The 18,775-nt window shown below is 36.5% G+C and overlaps 1 long non-coding RNA gene across 5 annotated transcripts in view; it reads right to left on the bottom strand.

Moving 5' to 3' along the window:
- Window positions 1-18,775, bottom strand: part of LOC143688977 (uncharacterized) — a 194,603-nt gene that overhangs the window by 144,262 nt on the left and 31,566 nt on the right. The window lies entirely within an intron of this gene.

The following is an 18,775-nucleotide window of genomic DNA, read 5'->3' as shown; positions in this document are numbered from 1 at the left end:
GGACAGGCCCTTTGATTTTCTGGTCACTTTCAATTATTATGAAATCTACTAGTGACTTTGGTCCTCCAAAATATTCTCAGTTCACTAATTCATATGTCTAATATGTCTAGTACAGTATGACAATTAAAACTCAAACACCCATTCCAAATTCAAGTTTCCCTCCTTGTGAGCTTGTCTTCTGAAGGTGGGAAAGCTCCAATGAGAAAAGAAGGTGTGGTTGGCTTCTCTTCTATTTCTCTTTCTTGGACTCCTACCCTTCTTAACAAAGCTTAAGAACAACAGTTTCATATTTCTCCATGGTTGAAGTCACTAGCCCTTTCATTCACTTTCCTACTTCAATTCAATAAGTTCACAGACTCTACCTCATTTACTTGATGAGGAGGCTTACAGAAATAAGAAATCAGATCCATCACTCAAGTCTGGTGCCTGAACAATCTTTTCAGAAAATTGTGATTTGCTGAACTAGAAGTATGAAGAATATTGTATATTTCTAATGAGAAGATGATGAGGTGTAACTGTTTGATTAGACATGATTCATGGGAAGAAAAGCATAAAACTTTTTGAAGAAAGATATGGTGCAATTGGTTCTTTTCTCACTCAGCAGTGCTTTTGAATCTAAAATGAGTAGCTGTGGGATTTCAGCTAATTTTTCATTAGGATGTTCGCCTAATGACAAGAAAAAATTATCATTGTTTTAGTTTAAACATTTATTTGGATTAAATATTTACATCTTGGCTTATAGATATATCTCCTTGCATTATGCATTTCAGAGATGCTACTCAAAGGAAATTATGGCTAAATTTTCAAGTAGACTCTGTAATGTTGGAAAGAAATCAGGCACACACAATTTACACTATATAACCTCCATCTTTATAACAGTGAGGCCATTTCCATTATTGCCTATTTGACTATTCCTCAAAATACAGTGTTAAAATAGTGGGATGATACAATGCTTATTGTCTAACGAAATAAGCCCATGGGGGAGAGAAGGCTTAATGTTTGCTATCAGAGCCCAACATCTTTCTGTATTTGATTCTTCAAAAGCACAACAGTAAGACTCTGAAAAGAAACTGCTTCTTCTAAAAACTGTTGAAAATGGGAATATCATCAAAAGATCTCAGGGAAAGAAAGATAGTGGCTTATTCCATAATGTTAGCCATCAAATCTTCATTCCTAGTTTTTCTGCCATTCCATCTCCAAAGACTGGTAAGTATAAGATGAGGGAAGAAAATAGTAAAGAATCAATGATGTGGACCAATTAAATGGTGTCCAGTAGGTCACTTAAATTGAGGGACTGGGGAATTTACGTATCATTTCCCCATTACAGCTACTTTAATTTAGTTTGTTTTTTCTATAGGGCATGCCTATATTAATTTACTATCCCCTTAATATAGCCAGTGATAATAAGAATAGCCTAACAACTCTTGCTTGTTATGTGTTTTGGTTTCCCAACTGCTAAAACAAATAACATATAAAAGGTTGACTTAAACAATAGGAATTTATTGGTTCATGGTTTTGAGGCTAGGAGAAGTCCAAATTAAGGTTTCAGCAAGGAAATGTTTTCTCCCCAAAGGCTGTGGCATTGTGGGCCTGGCTGCCAGCAATCCTTGATCCTTGGATTTTCTGTCACATGGCAATGCACATGGCAGCACCTTCTCCTTTCTCTTCTGGATCCCATTGACTTCCAGCTTCTAGCTGCCATCGTGGCTTCTCTTCTGTGCTCAATTTTCTTTGATTATAAGGACTTCAGCCATACTGGATTAGGGCCACCCTCACTCAGTTTGGGTACCCCTTAACTAATAACATATTCAAAGTTGCTATTTATAAAGAACTTGGGACCTGAACATGCCTTCTGTAGGGGGCAAAATTTAATCCCCAATACTATGTGTCAACTTTTGTTCTAAGTAATATGTGTATGTGCATATACTAACTTCATCTTCTTAATAAGTCTATGAGAGAAGGTAGGCAGTATTTTCCCAATTCTATTGATGAGTAAACTGGGGCACAGAAAGCTTAAGTAACTTGTCCAAGTTCACAAAGCGAGTAACTGTAGAAGGAGGATACAAACCCAGACTGTCTCGTTCAGAGTTCCTGCTCTTATACCCCATTCAGGACTGCCTCTCTGATAATAATAATATTTATCATAGTAGATTCTATTATTGCTCTCATTTATTCACACAATGGTCCTATAAGAGAATTAAATGTACACATTCATTGCCATGAGACTTGCAGTGCCTCTGATGGGAGATATAATCTTCCTTTACTCATTAATGGCAGCTGGGTCATGCGATCAATTTTGCTCAATGAAATGTTAGTATGCCAGTTCCCATAGAAGCTTAACAATTGTGTGTTTCCTCCATTTCTCCTTTTCTTACAAGCTCATTCTCTCTCTCTGCCATGAATAAAGCCATCTATAACTCCTATCAGTGCAATTCCAAGATAGGTCTTTTTCTCAATAGCACATGGCATCTTCTTCCAGAAGAGAGGGGACCCTCACAAGATTTGACTACCCCTAGAGAGCTACTGACACTGGAGCCTGAAAACACAGAATCACTGTCAACCAATCAGAGCTAAAAGTACCCCTAAATTGCTAGGTGTGTAACAGTATTTTTACCTTCATTAATCTAAAAAACTAATTTGTAAGTTATAGAATATTATTTAGAATCTACAGCTGATTGTGCTTTATAAACCTATATGCCATCGTAAGAAAACAAATATATATTTTATTAATATTTATGATTTCAAGTCATGAACTTGGTTTATTCAGAGACACATTCATTACCCCTGTGAATTCTTCAGAACAAAATATTACACTTGTAATCCAACTGAATCCAATTCAATGTGGTGGTTTGAAGTTATAGAGGTAAAATGTAGCTTGATCAGCATAGAAATCAGAGAGCAGCACATCTTGTTAGCCATCAATGTTCTGAGTAGACAATCTCCTTGGCAACGTGGAGAAACATGTACAATTGGACAATTTGCATCAAAGAGTAGATACAGACTAGCTCAAATTAAATTAACTCCCCAGGCAATTTAAAAATCACATGGAAAAGACATTTGGTCATTCTTCAATTTTTTATGCTAACTTTCATTAGCTCTTTTTTCCTCTTCCATTTCCTTTTTCATATAAGTTGAATTGGACTCGCTAGAGTTATTTGGGTTTTTGTTTGTGTTTTTAAATTTATGCCACCATTTGAGACAGAAATTTCAAAAATGTATTCACCCTACATTTCTGAAAGTGCGTTCCTCAACCCTCGGGTATTTTTACTTGAGTCAAGATACTGTTGCTCTTTATAAAATATACACACTGGTTTTTCTTTCCTGATGACAACATGTAACTGTTTATTACTTTTCAAGTTTTAAAAGAAGCAACTGAATAGATGGAGACATTCAGGGAATGAGAATAGATTACTGGAAATTGTGCTGACTCTCCCTTGAGTGAATCAGTCAGAGACTCATTTCATTCAAATGTTTGGTCCTTGTATTTCGAAGCATGTTCAAAAGATAAGAAACTAGCAATAAAATGTTTCCTGGGACCCAGCGACATCATCTTCTGGTACTGACAAGCTTTTTGTTATTGTTGTCACTGTTTTTGTGTTTGGTACCCAAGTAACCTCTTCTCCTTCCTTATTTCCTTGATAATTTTCTTCTAAAATTGAGCAAATATCTTGTAAGAATCTGATGCCATCTGGGACTATTGAGATCTCATTGCTGTCTTCTAAATCAGTGTCACGGATATTTATGGCCATGTTCATTAGAATCTCTATCTTCTGATAATTCTTCAGTCCTGAAGAAGGTGAAATGTAACTGTTTGAGCTTCTGCTTATAATTGTGAAAATCAGAGAAGAGAGAGTAACATACCCTGTAAACTGACTCAAAGATGTTTCTAGATTTCCACTTAAGACAAAATAATTTCCAGAATCATGGTCCTATTCCCTGCTTCTGTCTCGCAGGGCTAGATGAACCTGGGAGTTCCAAGTTAGAAGCTCCAACTTTTGCCTAGGAAGGCCTGAGAAGTCAGAGATGACCCAAACAGGAGTACAGAAATATTCAATAGGTAGAGAGGTAGAGTCTAGGAATGAAAGTCATAGATGTTAACTCGGCAGCCATTAAACTTGAGCAAGTCAGAGTTTACTCTGATCCACAGTGTTCTCAACTATAAAATAAAGGTGTTAAAGTAGCAGACTTCCCTGGTCTCCAGTACTCATTTTCTCCACAGACTCCCAGTGATTCATATCAAGCCATCAGCTGCACCTTTAATTTACTCTACCCTTCTTAAGAACTGAGAACATTCCTAGAGGAAAAACCTCTACAAAGGAGATTTCATAATAGTAAAAAGCTGATTAGCAGCAAGAATAACTAAGGGATTTTTCCCCCTGAAGGTTCACATAAAGGAAGAATAAAATGTTACTTAAGAAAAAATTGCCTTGAACCAGTTAATTTTTATTTTATTGCACTAACGGAGACAGCTAGAGGATGGAAAAGGGAATGCTCCATCAACTGTATTAATTCAGAAGAGCTTGGAGCCAGAGTGAAGAGGTGAGAAGTATGCCCCTTAACTTGCTGGGGAAACATGGAACCCTACTACATCTGAGACTGGTGTTTACAGTAAAATTCATTTGAATCTCAAAAAACAGAGTGACTTAGCAAATATCTAGGTATAGGTATTATATTATATACTCCACTTTAAAAACCAATCTACATTTATGTTGACTTGGAGAAACATTTTTATTTTTAATTTTTAATAATTTTCATTTTAATTATTTTGTTATTTTATTTGAGAAGGTAACTTTAAAATCAGCTACCCCTCAATATGCATTTATCTTTGGTGACCCAATTCGTTCATTCCTAAAATAAACATAAAGTACTACCTGTTTCACATATTATTGTGATGATCTAAAAAAATATGTAAAATGCATAATATATAGCAGGTACTTAAGATTTGATGCTTAGGAAATGTAGGGCTTGAGTAGGTTGTGGAGTGACGGTTTTGAAACAGAGGTTAGAGGAAAACCTCTAGACTGAGTTCTGGACATCTTATTTTGGCTTCTGTTGGCTCCATCATCCATTATCCAAGTAATGGATTGATTTGAGTCTCAGAAATATTTGTTTTTGCTTTTGTTTCTTCAAGACTTGGCATCCAGGAACCCAGATGCTATGGGAACAGGTGCTATATCAACACTTTGTGAGGTTGATGAGTTCCCCTAAAAAAAAAAAGCCATGCTATATTAATAGGAGCTGTTTAGAACCCCTTCACAAGAGTTTTGAACACCATCTAGAGCCACAAAAAAATAATTCAAATTTGTTTTTCACTTGGTTGTCTCTCAGAAACCATTATGAACATCTGCTGAAACAGACTTTTATTCAGTCATCTGTTCAGCCATGTTTTGTTGGGGACAAGAGGCTAGCCTAAGATGGCGACTGGGCTAACATGGCCACCCTGGCTGATGCAACAGCACCTACCTATTACAACAAGGTTCTTCACGGAAATAAGTTCCCGCCGGGCCCGTCCCGCCGGCGCGAACTCCCCACCAATTATCTAACCAGTTCTCCCCTCCGGCGCGAACTCCCTCCTATCATAATGCCCTACATACCCTACTCCCTCCCCAAGCCGGTATATATACACCTGGCTTGGTTAATAAAATTTGCAGCTTGATCAGAATCCTGTCTTGCTGTCCTTCTTGCGTCTCTCTGTCCCATAGCCATTCTTCCCTCAGCAGGTGGCGGACCCCGTTGACTGTCCTGCGGGTCAGGACAATGTTTTGCTTCCATTTTGAATTAGCAACAATCTTGAGTTCCAGTTCATGAGAACGTTCTGAATACAGATAACGATTTAACAACCAGAATCAGCATGCCCGTACTTCAAAAGATAACTCTTGTTTTATGCCTCCAATATCTCATAGGAAAAGCAGATCGAATGGAGGCAAGCTAATTCAATTCAACTTGTCTCCTTTCAGTTTAAGACTATAAAAACCTACACTCATCTAAATAAAATTCCCGATAAACATATTGAACTATCAAGCTACACTGTAATGAATGTGGGAGTACATAGTACCTTTAGTTTATATATTCGTTTGCTGAAGGCCTTTATCTGTCTCACTGAGATTACTAATCCTCCCCCAAATTTTTGAAATTGGCAGCCAGAATAAATTGCCAAGGCATGGGGTAGCCTTTTCTTATTAAAAGTAAATTCAATTCTCGTGTCTCTGAATGGCTATAACTACAGTCCTGCCTGAATGCTAAGAGGGAAGCTTTAGGCCACCACACAGGAGTTCTGAGGAGTAAATAAGGCCCAATTTGAGTAATTTCTTTAATTCCACGAAACGAGCTTTTTCCTTCCAGGCCTGAAGACCTCCAAAGTTCTTTAAGTGAAGAACTTCCCTTACCTCTCTCACTCCGTGTCTCATTTAGGTGCCTATATGTCTTTATTTAATACCATAAAGTTAGAATTCAACTATTGGCTGACTCATCTCCCTTCCCCACCAGACTCCGAGTTCCTTGAGGCCTGCAACTTTTTCTGTCATCTTTACATCCTTACACAGAACTCCAGAAATTATTCTACCTCATGTTAAAACCATACACTGTTCCCACATTAACCTATTAGTGAATTTAAAAAGCCTTCTAACAAAGGGTGTATCAGTTTCTCTTTCAAAGGACTGAAGCTGTGTCTTCACAGCACAGAGTCATGGGTGAAAAACAGGGGGCCCTTACCCACAACTATGATTATACTACTTATTTCTCGGTAAATACATGTGTTAGGAACAATATGTGACTTGTATTAATCTCTCTTTGATTTTTGTTTCGGGGAGGGGTATGGGGAGGCACCAGGATTCGAACCTGGGTCTCTGGCATGGCAGGTGAGAACTCTGCCACTGAGCCACAATGGCCCACCCTGTCTTTGATTTTTAATACTGTGAAAATGAATCAACTATTGGCTAAAGTGAATAAACTCCGACTACTTCCAGGCTACTGATGCTCATAAATTGCCATAACCTTAAGGCCATGACTAGAGTGAACATCAATAAAAGTTATGATGGGGGGGAAATGTTATGACAGGATGAAGGCTACATTAAGTCTTTAGGGTAAAGGTCTGGCTATCCATGTGGGACGGCCAGGTTAAAATGGGAGCAAGGCAAAGGGAGAGCTCACTTAGAAAGATTAAGATAACCATTTTTTTTTATGTGAAGGTGTCACAGTTTTTATTGGCATAATCTAGCGTTGGTCTGTACAGAAAACTGGACTTAATATTTTTGTTATAATGCCATAAAAGGCCTACAATTTAACTATGCTAACGCCAAATTCATGATATTTGGCAGCCATTACTGAACCTAATTGCCTTATGGTTAATGAGCCAATAAAATAAGTTAATATATTCAGTTCCTAGGCACATAAATTGCAAAAAAACTATTTTAGAAAATATAACAAAAAAAGATTTAATAATCTGCTAGAAAGCTTAGGGCTCATTTCAACCCATTATTTGCAAATGTTCAAGATATGGCATCTCAAGTACTAGCCTTACTCTGGAGTCACCTATTCTGCCCCGTTTTTCTCTTTGTCCCGCTTTCTTATTCATGCCTTTTTTTCTCCCTTTACATTGTATATGTATTATTATTATACACATATTATATATTATATAAATAATATATAGTTAATATATAAATAGAGGGAAATCAACCACATCTTGAATGAATGAGTGAGTGAAGCAAAAAAATACCTATACTTACTATACTTTGGAGGTTTTTCCCATCTTTCTTTATTTTTCCCCCTTCCTTCATTATTTTTTTATTTAATTCTCTGTCCTAAGGATACTGAAGAGACACAAAGGATACTAAAGATACTCGTTATTTAAGATAGGAGAACCACACAGAATATAAGGATAAAATAAGTTACAAGACCATCTATGCACTAATGTCTTTCATATCCCTTAAAAATAAAATCAAAGATATTTTCCTTACATCAAATCCTTGCTAAGAAGTCCACACCCTAATCAAGATGGTGGTGTAAAGAGCTTCAGGCATCTGTCCCCCCACAGAAGCTTTGAACAACTAGTAAGAACTGGTAGAAACACTTTTCTCAAAACTCTAGAAAACAGTCAAAAGATTGCATGACATCATGATCAATGAATAAAGAAAAAAGTTACTTAAAAGCAGTAGTATATCGAAGTGCACTGGCTGGCCCCTCCCCACCCCCCTCACCAGCTCAGCAAAGAGCAAGCTATAGTCCCAGGATGGATCTCGGGTCCTGGTTCCAGAGGGAGCAGAGTAACCCTCATGCAAATACTGGGAGTATGTGTGTCTGCTGAATCTGTCTGGTGGTGACCTGAGGGACTTGCCATCCCGGAACTTGCGCTGTATTAGAAAGCAGCTCACGGAACAATCAGTAAAGAGCATTGTGGAAGAGTGTTAAGTCCGCATTTTTTATGTGAAGGTGTCACAGTTCTTATTGGCATAATCTAGCATTGATCTATACAGAAAACTGGACTTTATATGGTTTTTGTTAGGGTTTGGCAAGAAACTGCTGGCTGTAGGTAATATAGTGCAGTGTCCAGGACCCTGAGGAAACTCTTCCTAGGGAAGGGGAGATTTGTATCCTGTCCACCAGGAATTCCTAGGGCCAAATGCACATGACCATGACAAGATAATTGTGTGGAAAGGACCAGAGAGGCTCTCACACCTTGAGCCTGAGCTATTCTCTAAACTCACTGCATGGATAAGCTCTGAAGGAGGGCACTCACACAAGTCAATCTGCAAAGACATATTCTTTTTCTCTTGTTTTTTTTTTTTCTTCTGGCTCCTGGCATTCAGGGTAAACTCTTTATAATACTAGCTGGACACAAACTTAAGGAACAGACACTTGAGAGTCTAAATTCTAGCAACACATTAAAACATCAAAATGTCTAGATTTCAATAAAAGATTACAAAGCTTACAAAGAAGCAGAAGTGAGGCCCAGACAAAGAAGAAGATTAAACCATCAGTGGGGAGGAGGCTAGACCTGGGGTACTCCAGATAAAGACATTTTTTAATGGTCACAAATATTCTCAAAGAACTAAAAGAAATCAGGGAAACAACAGATGAATTCAAAGAGAATATCACTTGAGAGTGGAAATTGTGGAAAGGAACCAAACAGAACTGGAGACTACAGAAATTTCAACTATGTTAAGAGGTTCAAAGCAATGGGAACTGGCAGAAGGAAGAATCCAAGAACTTGAAGATAAGACTAGTAAAATCAATAAGTCTGAAGAGCAGAAAGAAAAAAACAATGAAGAAAAGTAAACAGAGCCTGAGGAACTTTAGGACATCAAATATACAGATATATTCATTGTAGGAGTCCCAGCAAGGAGACAAGAGACAAAGACAGAGAGAATATTCAAAGAAATAATTGCTGAAAACTTCCCAAATTTAATGAAAGAAATGAGTATACACATTCAAAATGCTCAATGAACCCCAAACAGGATAAGCCCAAATATAACCACACAGCGCCATGTTATAACAAAACTGTTGAATGGCAAAGATAAAGAGAGAATTCTAAAAGCCACAAGAGAGAAGCAACATTTCACACACAAGAGAGGTTAAATGAGATTATGCCAACCTCTCAACTCAGAGAGGCAAGATGGCAGTGGAAAGACAAATTTAACGTTCTGAAAACAAAAACTGCCAACTAAGAATTCTGTATCTGGCAAAATTGTCTTCAAAAATGAGGGCAGGTTTGAGATAGTCCCAAATAAACCAAAATTGAGGGACTTTGTCCTCCCTAAACAGGCCCTATAAGAAATGTTAAAGAAGTTCTGCAGGTTGAAAGAGAAAGATGTTATACAACTGACTGAAGGCAATTGAAGAAATAAAATTTTCTGGTAAAGAAAATGGTGTTAAGTATAAGTACCAGTACTATGGTTTTTTTTCATTTGTAACTCCTCTTTTTACTTCCTAAAGGATCTAAATGGCAAATGCATAAAATGTAATGATAAATAAAAAAGAAGTGTAACAGATAAGGTATCAGAGGCTGAGAGAGTTCAAACAGAGTTGAGAGGCTACTTTGAAGGTCACTCTTATGCAAGCTTCAGTTAGACCTCACTACCTATCATAACTTGCCAACCCCCAACAAAACCATTCCTGCCAATCCTAAAGAATACCTAGGGCAATATATAGGATTCTATAAAGGTTCATACACTAGGGTGACATTCCAGAAACATACAACCTCCAGGTGGGTCCCTGGTCCAGATACGTCCTGAAACCTAGAGGGCCCAGCCTCTCCAGAACATCATAGTTCCATCTCCCTACCCCATATTATCGACAGCCCTTCCAGCATGAAAAAGTTAGAATGGCCATAGCCCAGGTACCCCTAAAGAGTGGGATAGAAGATCAAAGGTGATGGTGGAGCTATACAGAGAAGGTAGGGTTGAAAAAATGCATATGATTGCTAAATCATTATACTGATATTTCTTTTAGTCTCCAGGACCTTAGAGTAGCTAGAAGTAAAAATCTAAAATTGTGGAATTGTAACCCATGCCAAACTCTGAAATGTGTTCTACAACTAAATGCTGAGCTGTGCTTTGAAACTTATTGCTTTTTTGTATACATGAATTTTTTTCATAAAAAAGAAAAAAGAAGTTGATTGTGATGATAAAAAATATTTATTCCTTCTAGCCTCCAATGTTCTGGAGCAGCTAGAAGGAAAAATCTGAGATGATGGTATGGTAACCCATGACAAACTCTGGGATCTGTCCTGTAACTACTTGTTGAGGAGTGCTTTGAGAACTATTGCTTTTTTCTTTCCTTGCTTTGTATATACGTTGTATTATACGACTTAAAAAGTTTCAAAAATGTAATGATAAATCAGTAGTTTTTGGACTTATAATCTATAAATATTTCATTTGTGATAAGAACTACATAAAGGTGGGCGATGGAAGAGTATAGGAATACAGTTTGTATATGCTACTGAAGTTAAGTTGGTATGAAAGCAAACAACAGTGTTAGAGATTTAGGATGTTGATTTTAAGCCCCATGTTAACCCCAAGAAAATAGCAGTGAATATTCAAGCTCACAGAGACAAAAATTAGAATAAAGTTTACCAGGGAAGGGGGCAGGGACAATGGAGAGTTAATGTAAAATGAGTGCAGGGTTTCCATTTAGGGTGATGGGAAGTGTTTTAATTACCCACACTGAATGGTATGCTTAAGAGGCGCTGGGATGGGAAGATTTATGTTACATATGTTACCACAATTTTTAAAGAAAAAAGAAACTAAAGGGATAATGACAATTAAATGCAATGCATGATATTGGATAGGATCTAAGAATGGAGGAGGAAAGGCCCAAAAGGACATTACTGGGACACAAGAAAAAACTGCAATACAGTATGTATGTTTTATATCAATGTTAAATTTCTTAAACTTGATAACAGCACTGAAAGTGATTATATAAGTGATTATCCTTGTTTGTAGGAAATACATGTGGACATAGCATGTGTCCTAAGAATATAATGTATGCAATCTGCTCTCAAATGTTCAGAAAATACATAGATGATAACTAGAAAGATAGAAAGATGGATAGAAAGATGGATAGAAAGATAGATAGAAAGAAAGATAGACAGATAGATAGATAGACAGACAGACAGACAGATATGGCAAAGGAAGCAAAATATTAAAATTGGTGTATTTGGGTACATAGGGAGAGGGAGTATTTTGAAGTTCTCTGTATGGTTTTATATTATTTTTGCAACTGTTCTATAAGTTGAAATTATTTCAAAATTAAAAACTTGGAAAACCCTTGCTAAAAATGTTGAGACTTAGTAATAACAAAAAAGGAAAAAGAAAACGTTGAGACCTGGGTGGTGCAATGGTGGCTCAGTAGAATTCTCGCCTGCCAAACCAGAGACCTGGGTTCCATGCCAGTGCTCTGGGTTCAATTCCCAGTGCCTGCCCATGCAAAAAAAAAAATGTTGAGACCTGAACTTTCCTTCATTCTTAATAGACGGTTGCTTCAATGTTTGTACAATTCTTCTGGATTTTACCAGTTTGGGTTTCCTAAACAAATAGACGAGAATTTTGAACATACACATATGCACATAACATATCCCAAATATATCTGGCAATTATTTGAACAAATTTATAGAGTTGTTTTCAAAATAATTGGATATATGACTAAATCCAACTATTGCTGTCTTTTATTGCTTTGAAAAAAAACTATGTTGTATGTAGAGACCAGTCTGTAGATTTCTACAAAAGGGTATATTTTATCCCCATTCTGAATTGTGAATGTTAACATTGGTTAGCAACAGTCACTTACTAGATGAGAGAACATCCCTAGTTACAAATCCTTTCAATGTTGCTCTTCAGGAGTGTCATGAAAGCAACAAAAAAATGAGGTTTGGTCAGCTTCATAATGTACAGTATCCAAATAATTATATCCCTTGCTTAAATTATTTTGAAAAGAGTCCATGATTAACATCAATTTAAGATGGTAACAGTCCAAACAAGATCTGTAGGTTTCCTTTCTTTTTCTGTCAACGGTAAAGGGCACTCTTTAAAAAGTTGAAGATCAAATTTGCTCCTCTCTTTTAACAAGTAAGGAAGAGTATTACAGGTGAATTACTTTATTCAGCCTCACAAATCCAGTCTGTAAAAGATGATGAGAGAGGCAACTTCAGCCTCCTGACTGAAACAACAAACAGATAAAATATGAGACAATGGTCTCAAGACATGAGATAGTAGGCAAAAAAAAAAAAAAATGACAGCGATCTCTGAAAGACAGGCAAAAAAACATGGTGAGCTTTTCAAATGACCTACTATCTTGAGAAGTTTCTAAACTGTGGCACAGAACAGAGAAATCCAGATGGAGACTGAGAAGCTCCCTGAGCTAAGAAAATGGTGCTGAGAGCATGGGGAGAACAATGAGCTAGAGATCACAGGATTGAATGTCAGAAAAGTGGGAAATATATAGAAAGAAATCTTCGAGATCTTCGGAGAGTTCCTCTTGAGTTTACCAGCACACATACATGTAAAGAAATTGCCCAAAGACAGAGAAAGAGTAATCCAAAAGGGCTAAAGGGAACAATATTCATTGATTGGACAGGGCTGGTGGCAATCGTGTCTATCCCAGCAGCCATAATGGAAAGCGAAATAATTCACCAAATACCGGGCAGAGTACTCAGAAGAGTCTTGACTTAGTAGAGGGGACTAATTAGATCTAGACTAAATGCTGCTCCCAAAAAAAATATTAAAAGCAAAATCTGAAAGAATCAAATGGTGTCCAAGTAATGTAATTTTAGTCTAGAAAAAAAAATACAAGAGTATTTTCAAGAATATAAAAACATCCAGCACACAATAAGGTAAATCATGATGCCTGGCATCCAATCAAAGATTATTAGGCATGCAAAGACACAAGAACATATGATGTATAAGGAAGAGAAATATAAAGCAATTGAAACTAATCCAGAACTGACACAGGTATTAGACTTAGCAGATAAGAAAAAAAGCACTACTATAAAACTATTTATATGTTCAAAAAGGCAAGTAGAAACATGGAAGATGTATTTTTTAAAAAGCCTCTATCATTGAAAACTACAATGTGTAAGATGAAAAACACAATGGATGGAATTATCAGCAAATTAGATAACACAGAAAATATTGAGTGATCTTGAAGACATGGCAAAAGAAACCATCTGAAACAGACAGAAAAGAGAATTTTAAAATCCGAACTAGAATAGTGAGCTGTAGTACAACTTCTAGAGGTCTAATCTAATATACATATAATTAGGGTTTGCAAAGAAAGGGAGCTAGAAAGAAAAAAATCCCGAATATGACTGAAAATTTTACAAATTTAGTGAAAATTATAAACACAGAGACCCAAAAAGCTTTAACAAACCCCACACACAAGAAATACGAAGAAAATCACCACAAAACACAATCAGATTGCTCAAAACCGGTAAGAAAATCTTAAATGAAGTCAGAGTAAAAAAGCACATTACTTACAAAGGAACAAAGATAAGGATGACAGCAGAATTCTCACTGGAAAAAATGCAAACAAGAAGACACTGGAGCAAGACCTGAAATGGAAATAAAAAAAAAAAAAAGAAAACAGTTCATCTAGAATTCTACACCCAATCAAAATATCTTTCAAAATGATGATCCTCTTGGGATGAAGATAAGGTGTTTGAAAAAATTCAGCATCTTTTCTTGATAAAACATTTTGAAAGACAGGAATAGCAGGAAATTTCCTCAACAGGATAAAGAGCATATCTGAAATGCCCACAGCTAACATCATATTCAATGGGGAAAGACTGAAAGCTTTCCTTCTAAGATCTGGAAGAACACAAGGATGTTCACTGTCACAATTGTTATTCAACATTGTGCTGGAAATTCGATCTGGAACAATTAGGCAAGAAAAAAGAATTAAAAGGCATCCAGGGGTGCAAGGGCAGTTCAGTGGTAGAATTCTCACCTGCCATGCAAGAGACGCAGGTTCGATTCATGGTCCGCATCCTTCTCAAAAAACAAAGAAACAAGCAAAACAAACAAACAAAAATTGAACATATGGTGCTTCAATAATGGGATACTCACATGGAAAAATAATGAAATGTGACCCCACCATACAGCATACAAAAAAAATCATCTAAATTGGAAAAAAAAAGAAGTAAAACTTGATCCTATATGTAGAAAGTCCAAAAAAAATCTACAAAACTACTAGAGTTAATAAATGAGTTAAGCAAAGTAGCAGGATACAAGATCAATGTGCAAAAATCAGTAATGATTCTATACACTAGTAACGAGCAATCTGAAGAGGAAATTAAGAAAAAAATTTCATTACAATAGCAACCAAAAGAATCAAATATCTAGGAATAAATTTAGCCAAGGAAGTAAAGGACCCACACATAGAAAACTACAAAACACTGCTAAGAGAAATCTAGGAAGACCTAAATAAATGGAAGAATATGTGTTCATGAATTGGAAGACAAAATATAGTTAAGATGCCAATTCTACCCAAAATGATTTATAGAGTTAAAGCAACATCAATCAAAATGCCAATAACTTACTTTGCAGAAATAGAAAAACCAATAATGAAATTTATCTGGAAGGGCAGGATGCCGCAGAATAGCTAAAGACATCCTAAGAAAGTTGGAGGTCTTACACTTTCTGAATTTAAAGCATACTACAAAGCTACAGCATGATATTGGAATAAAGATAGATATACTGACCAATGGAATCAAATTGAGAGTTCAGAAATAGTCCTTCTCATCTACAGACAAGATTTTTGACAAGGCAGCCAAGTCCACTCAACTGGGACAGAACACCCTCTTCAACAATAGGTGCTGGAAGAACAGGGTATCCACATCCAAAAGAATGAAAGAGGATCCCTATCTCACACCTATCATAAAAATTAACTCAAAATGGTTCAAAGACCTAAACATTAAAGCTTAGACCACAAAACTCTTGGAAGAAAATGTAGAGAAATATCTAAAGATCTTGCGGTAGGAGGTGGTTTCCTAGAACTTACACCCAAAGTACAAGCAATGAAAGAAGAAATAGATAAATGGGATCCCCTCAAAATTGAATACTATTGTGTATCAAAGGACTTTGTCATGGAAGTAAAAAGGCATCCTACTCAATGGGAGAAAATATTTGCAAATCACACATCCAATAGGTGTTTAAAATCCAGAATATATAAAGGGGTCCTAAAACTCAATAACAAAAAGACAAATAACCCAATCAGAAAATGTACAAAAGACATGAATAGACATTTTTTCAAAAAGTAAATGCAAATAGATAAAAAGCATATGAAAAAGATGCTCAACCTCACTAGATTTAGGGAAATGCAAATCAAAACCACAATGAGATACCATTTCACATCTATTAGAATGACTATTAAAAAAAAAAAAACAGACAGCTACAAGTGCTGAAAAGGATATGGAGAACTAAGTACACTTATGCACCATTGGTGGGAATGGAGAATGATGTAGCTACTCTGGAAGGTAGTTTGGTGGTTCCCCAGGAAGTTAAGTATAGAATTGCCATAAGATCCTACAATCCCATTACTAGGTATACACGCAGAAGAACTGAAAGCAGGGCCACAAATAGAATTTGCACACCAATGTTTATTAGTGGCATTAGTCACAATTGCCACTAGATGGAAACAGTTCAAATGCCCATCAACTGCCAGTGGATAAACAAATTGTTTACATATGATGGAATATTATGCAGCTGTAAGATGGAATGAAATCATGATGCATGCAACAATGTGGATTAACCTTGAGGATATTATGTTGAGTGAAATAAGACAGACATGAAAGGAAAATACTCTATGGTCTCACTAATATGAATTAACTATAATGAGCAAACTGAGTTAAATTCAAGAGCATACATTATCTGGAGATACAGAGAGGGTAGAGAGTGGGCAATTGATGCTTACAGAGTACAGAATGCTTAATGAGGTTAATTATAAATGTTCAGAAATGGATAGCACAATACTGAGTGATGGTGGCACAATATTGTAAGCATAATGAACAAACTGAGTGTGAGTATGGCTGAAAAAGGAAGAGTAGGTCCGTGTATGTTACCCAAAGGAAGGCTAGAGGATAAAAACCAGGACTGTACAACTTAGCAGAATCTAGAATGGATGACGATGGTGACTAATTATACAGATATAAGAAAGTTTTTACCTGAATTAGAGCAAATGTATGTCACTATTACAAGTTTTTAAATGGGAAGGTATATGGGAAAATACAATTAATGCAAACTAACATTTAAGTTAACAGTAACTGTAATATTCTTTCATTAATTGTAACAAAGGCATTATATCAAAACTAAATGTCAATAATGGGGGACATAAGGGAGGGATATGGGGTTTTTTTCCTTTCTTTTTGGGAGAAATGGGAATATTTTCATATAGATTGTGGTTTTGAATGCATAATTGTGTGATTATACAAGGAGCCACTGATTGTACACTTAGGATGCACTGTATGGTGTATGAATAAAACCATCATCTTTTTAAACTAAATATACCTGTATAATTGTTTCTGAGGGAAAAAAACAAAGGTGAAATAAACACTTCTTTAGATATCTGCAAAACTGAAAGAAGTCATTCTCAGCTTACCCACACTACAAGAAATGTTAAAGGAGTTACTTCAGGCAGAAGAAAAATGATGCCAGATGGAAATATTTTTATCTATATAAAAATTTTTATCTATATAAAAAAAATGAAGAACACTGGAAAAAGTCATAATCACTACATTCCTAGAATATGATATCTTTCCATGTTTACTGCACACAACACAAGCAGCAGGGAAGGTAGGCTAAGAGCCTATAGTTAGAGTGAGAAGTGCAGTCTGTCCTTCATCTGGCACTGGGAGAGCAAAATGTCACATCAACTGGAATGAAGAGAGGATATTGTTAAGAAGAGCACACTGCAACTTTCTAAAAGCGCTGAAAGTTTGCAAAGGAGATAAGTACAGTCAAACGTGGAGGACTCCCTGAAACAATGCATGGAGGCTATGGAGGAGAAGAGTTTCCACAGTGAGTGCCAACGGGGGCAGGCATGCAGGTTAAAGACTGCCACCCCCGTTGCCCTTGGGTACAACAGACTGGAGGAGCAGCCTGGTCAGAACAAGACCATAGAAGGGCAAGAGATGATGAAAGGGCCCACATTAATGGCTAAAACGCAAGAGCTAGTGGGGGATCATTAGTGGCCAAAAAAGATCTGAACACTTCCTATATCAAATGACAATGAGAACGGCCAAAATATATGTATCAGTACCATTCTGGATGGCCAATCTCTCAGAATCCCATTAAAGAAATACCTTCCCATTAAAGAGGAGTGATCTATTCATCAAGCTGCCCACCTGGAGCCCGGGTCCCAGCACAATCCCATGCACATGAGCCTCAGAGTTCCTCAAAGCATCGTGCTGACTTACCACGGCAAGAGGGAGGGGTTGCTTGTCCAAGTATAAGGATGGTACTGTCACTCATGATAGTTCTTTAATCACATAAAAGCAATTATACTCTCTTCTCTAAGTCTTCTCTCCCCTAAACTATTCTTCTCAATTTCTTTAACTATTCCCGTGAGTTGATGAATGATTTTAGAAGTAGAACTATATAACAGATGCCATTCTTTTATGTATAAGACCACCTGTGTGCTAGCAGCATCTTTTCTAATGATGTTGTACATTTTACCATCTGTTGTGTTTGTATGTTAGTTTGGCATCCATATAATGAGTAAGAGAAACTGTTCAAAATCAATAAAATTGCCCCATTAATCACTCACATCAAATAAAAATGGGACTGATAGTCAATCAAGTCATTTTTGGTATATGTCCTAAGGCCCATACACAGGACTCTGGCCATTTTGTAATTGGTACCAGTCATTTGTAATTTTGGAAGGAGGATGAAAATGGACTAAGTTTGAAATTTTTTCATTCAGTGCTTTAAAGATGAATTTAATTTTGGAACATTTCAAGATCACTTTAGTCAAGTTTCAAAACAAAATTCAACCTTATTTATGTTCATATTTCATTGCTTTAAACCATGAAATCAATTTTCTGTAATTTTCATGGGATTAAAGAGAAGCTATTTTAGGGGGGAAGGAGGTGGGATACATGGTTCAGAAATTGAACCCAAGTCTCCCGCACAGAAGGCAAGCATTCTACCACTGAACCACCCGTGCATCCCATGAAAGAAGCTATTTTATTGTTGTTTTTGTTGTTGATTTGTTTTTATACCCAATGAATTGTGGGTTTTTGTTAGCATTTTTTAAAAAATGAAATAAAAATAGCCAAAAAGTGAAGTTT

Source organism: Tamandua tetradactyla, chromosome 6, assembly GCF_023851605.1.
Source record: "Tamandua tetradactyla isolate mTamTet1 chromosome 6, mTamTet1.pri, whole genome shotgun sequence".
In the NCBI taxonomy this organism is placed as follows: Eukaryota; Metazoa; Chordata; class Mammalia; order Pilosa; family Myrmecophagidae; genus Tamandua; species Tamandua tetradactyla.
The sequence above is the reverse complement of the archived record's forward strand: the minus strand, read 5'-3'. Positions and strand labels throughout refer to the sequence as shown.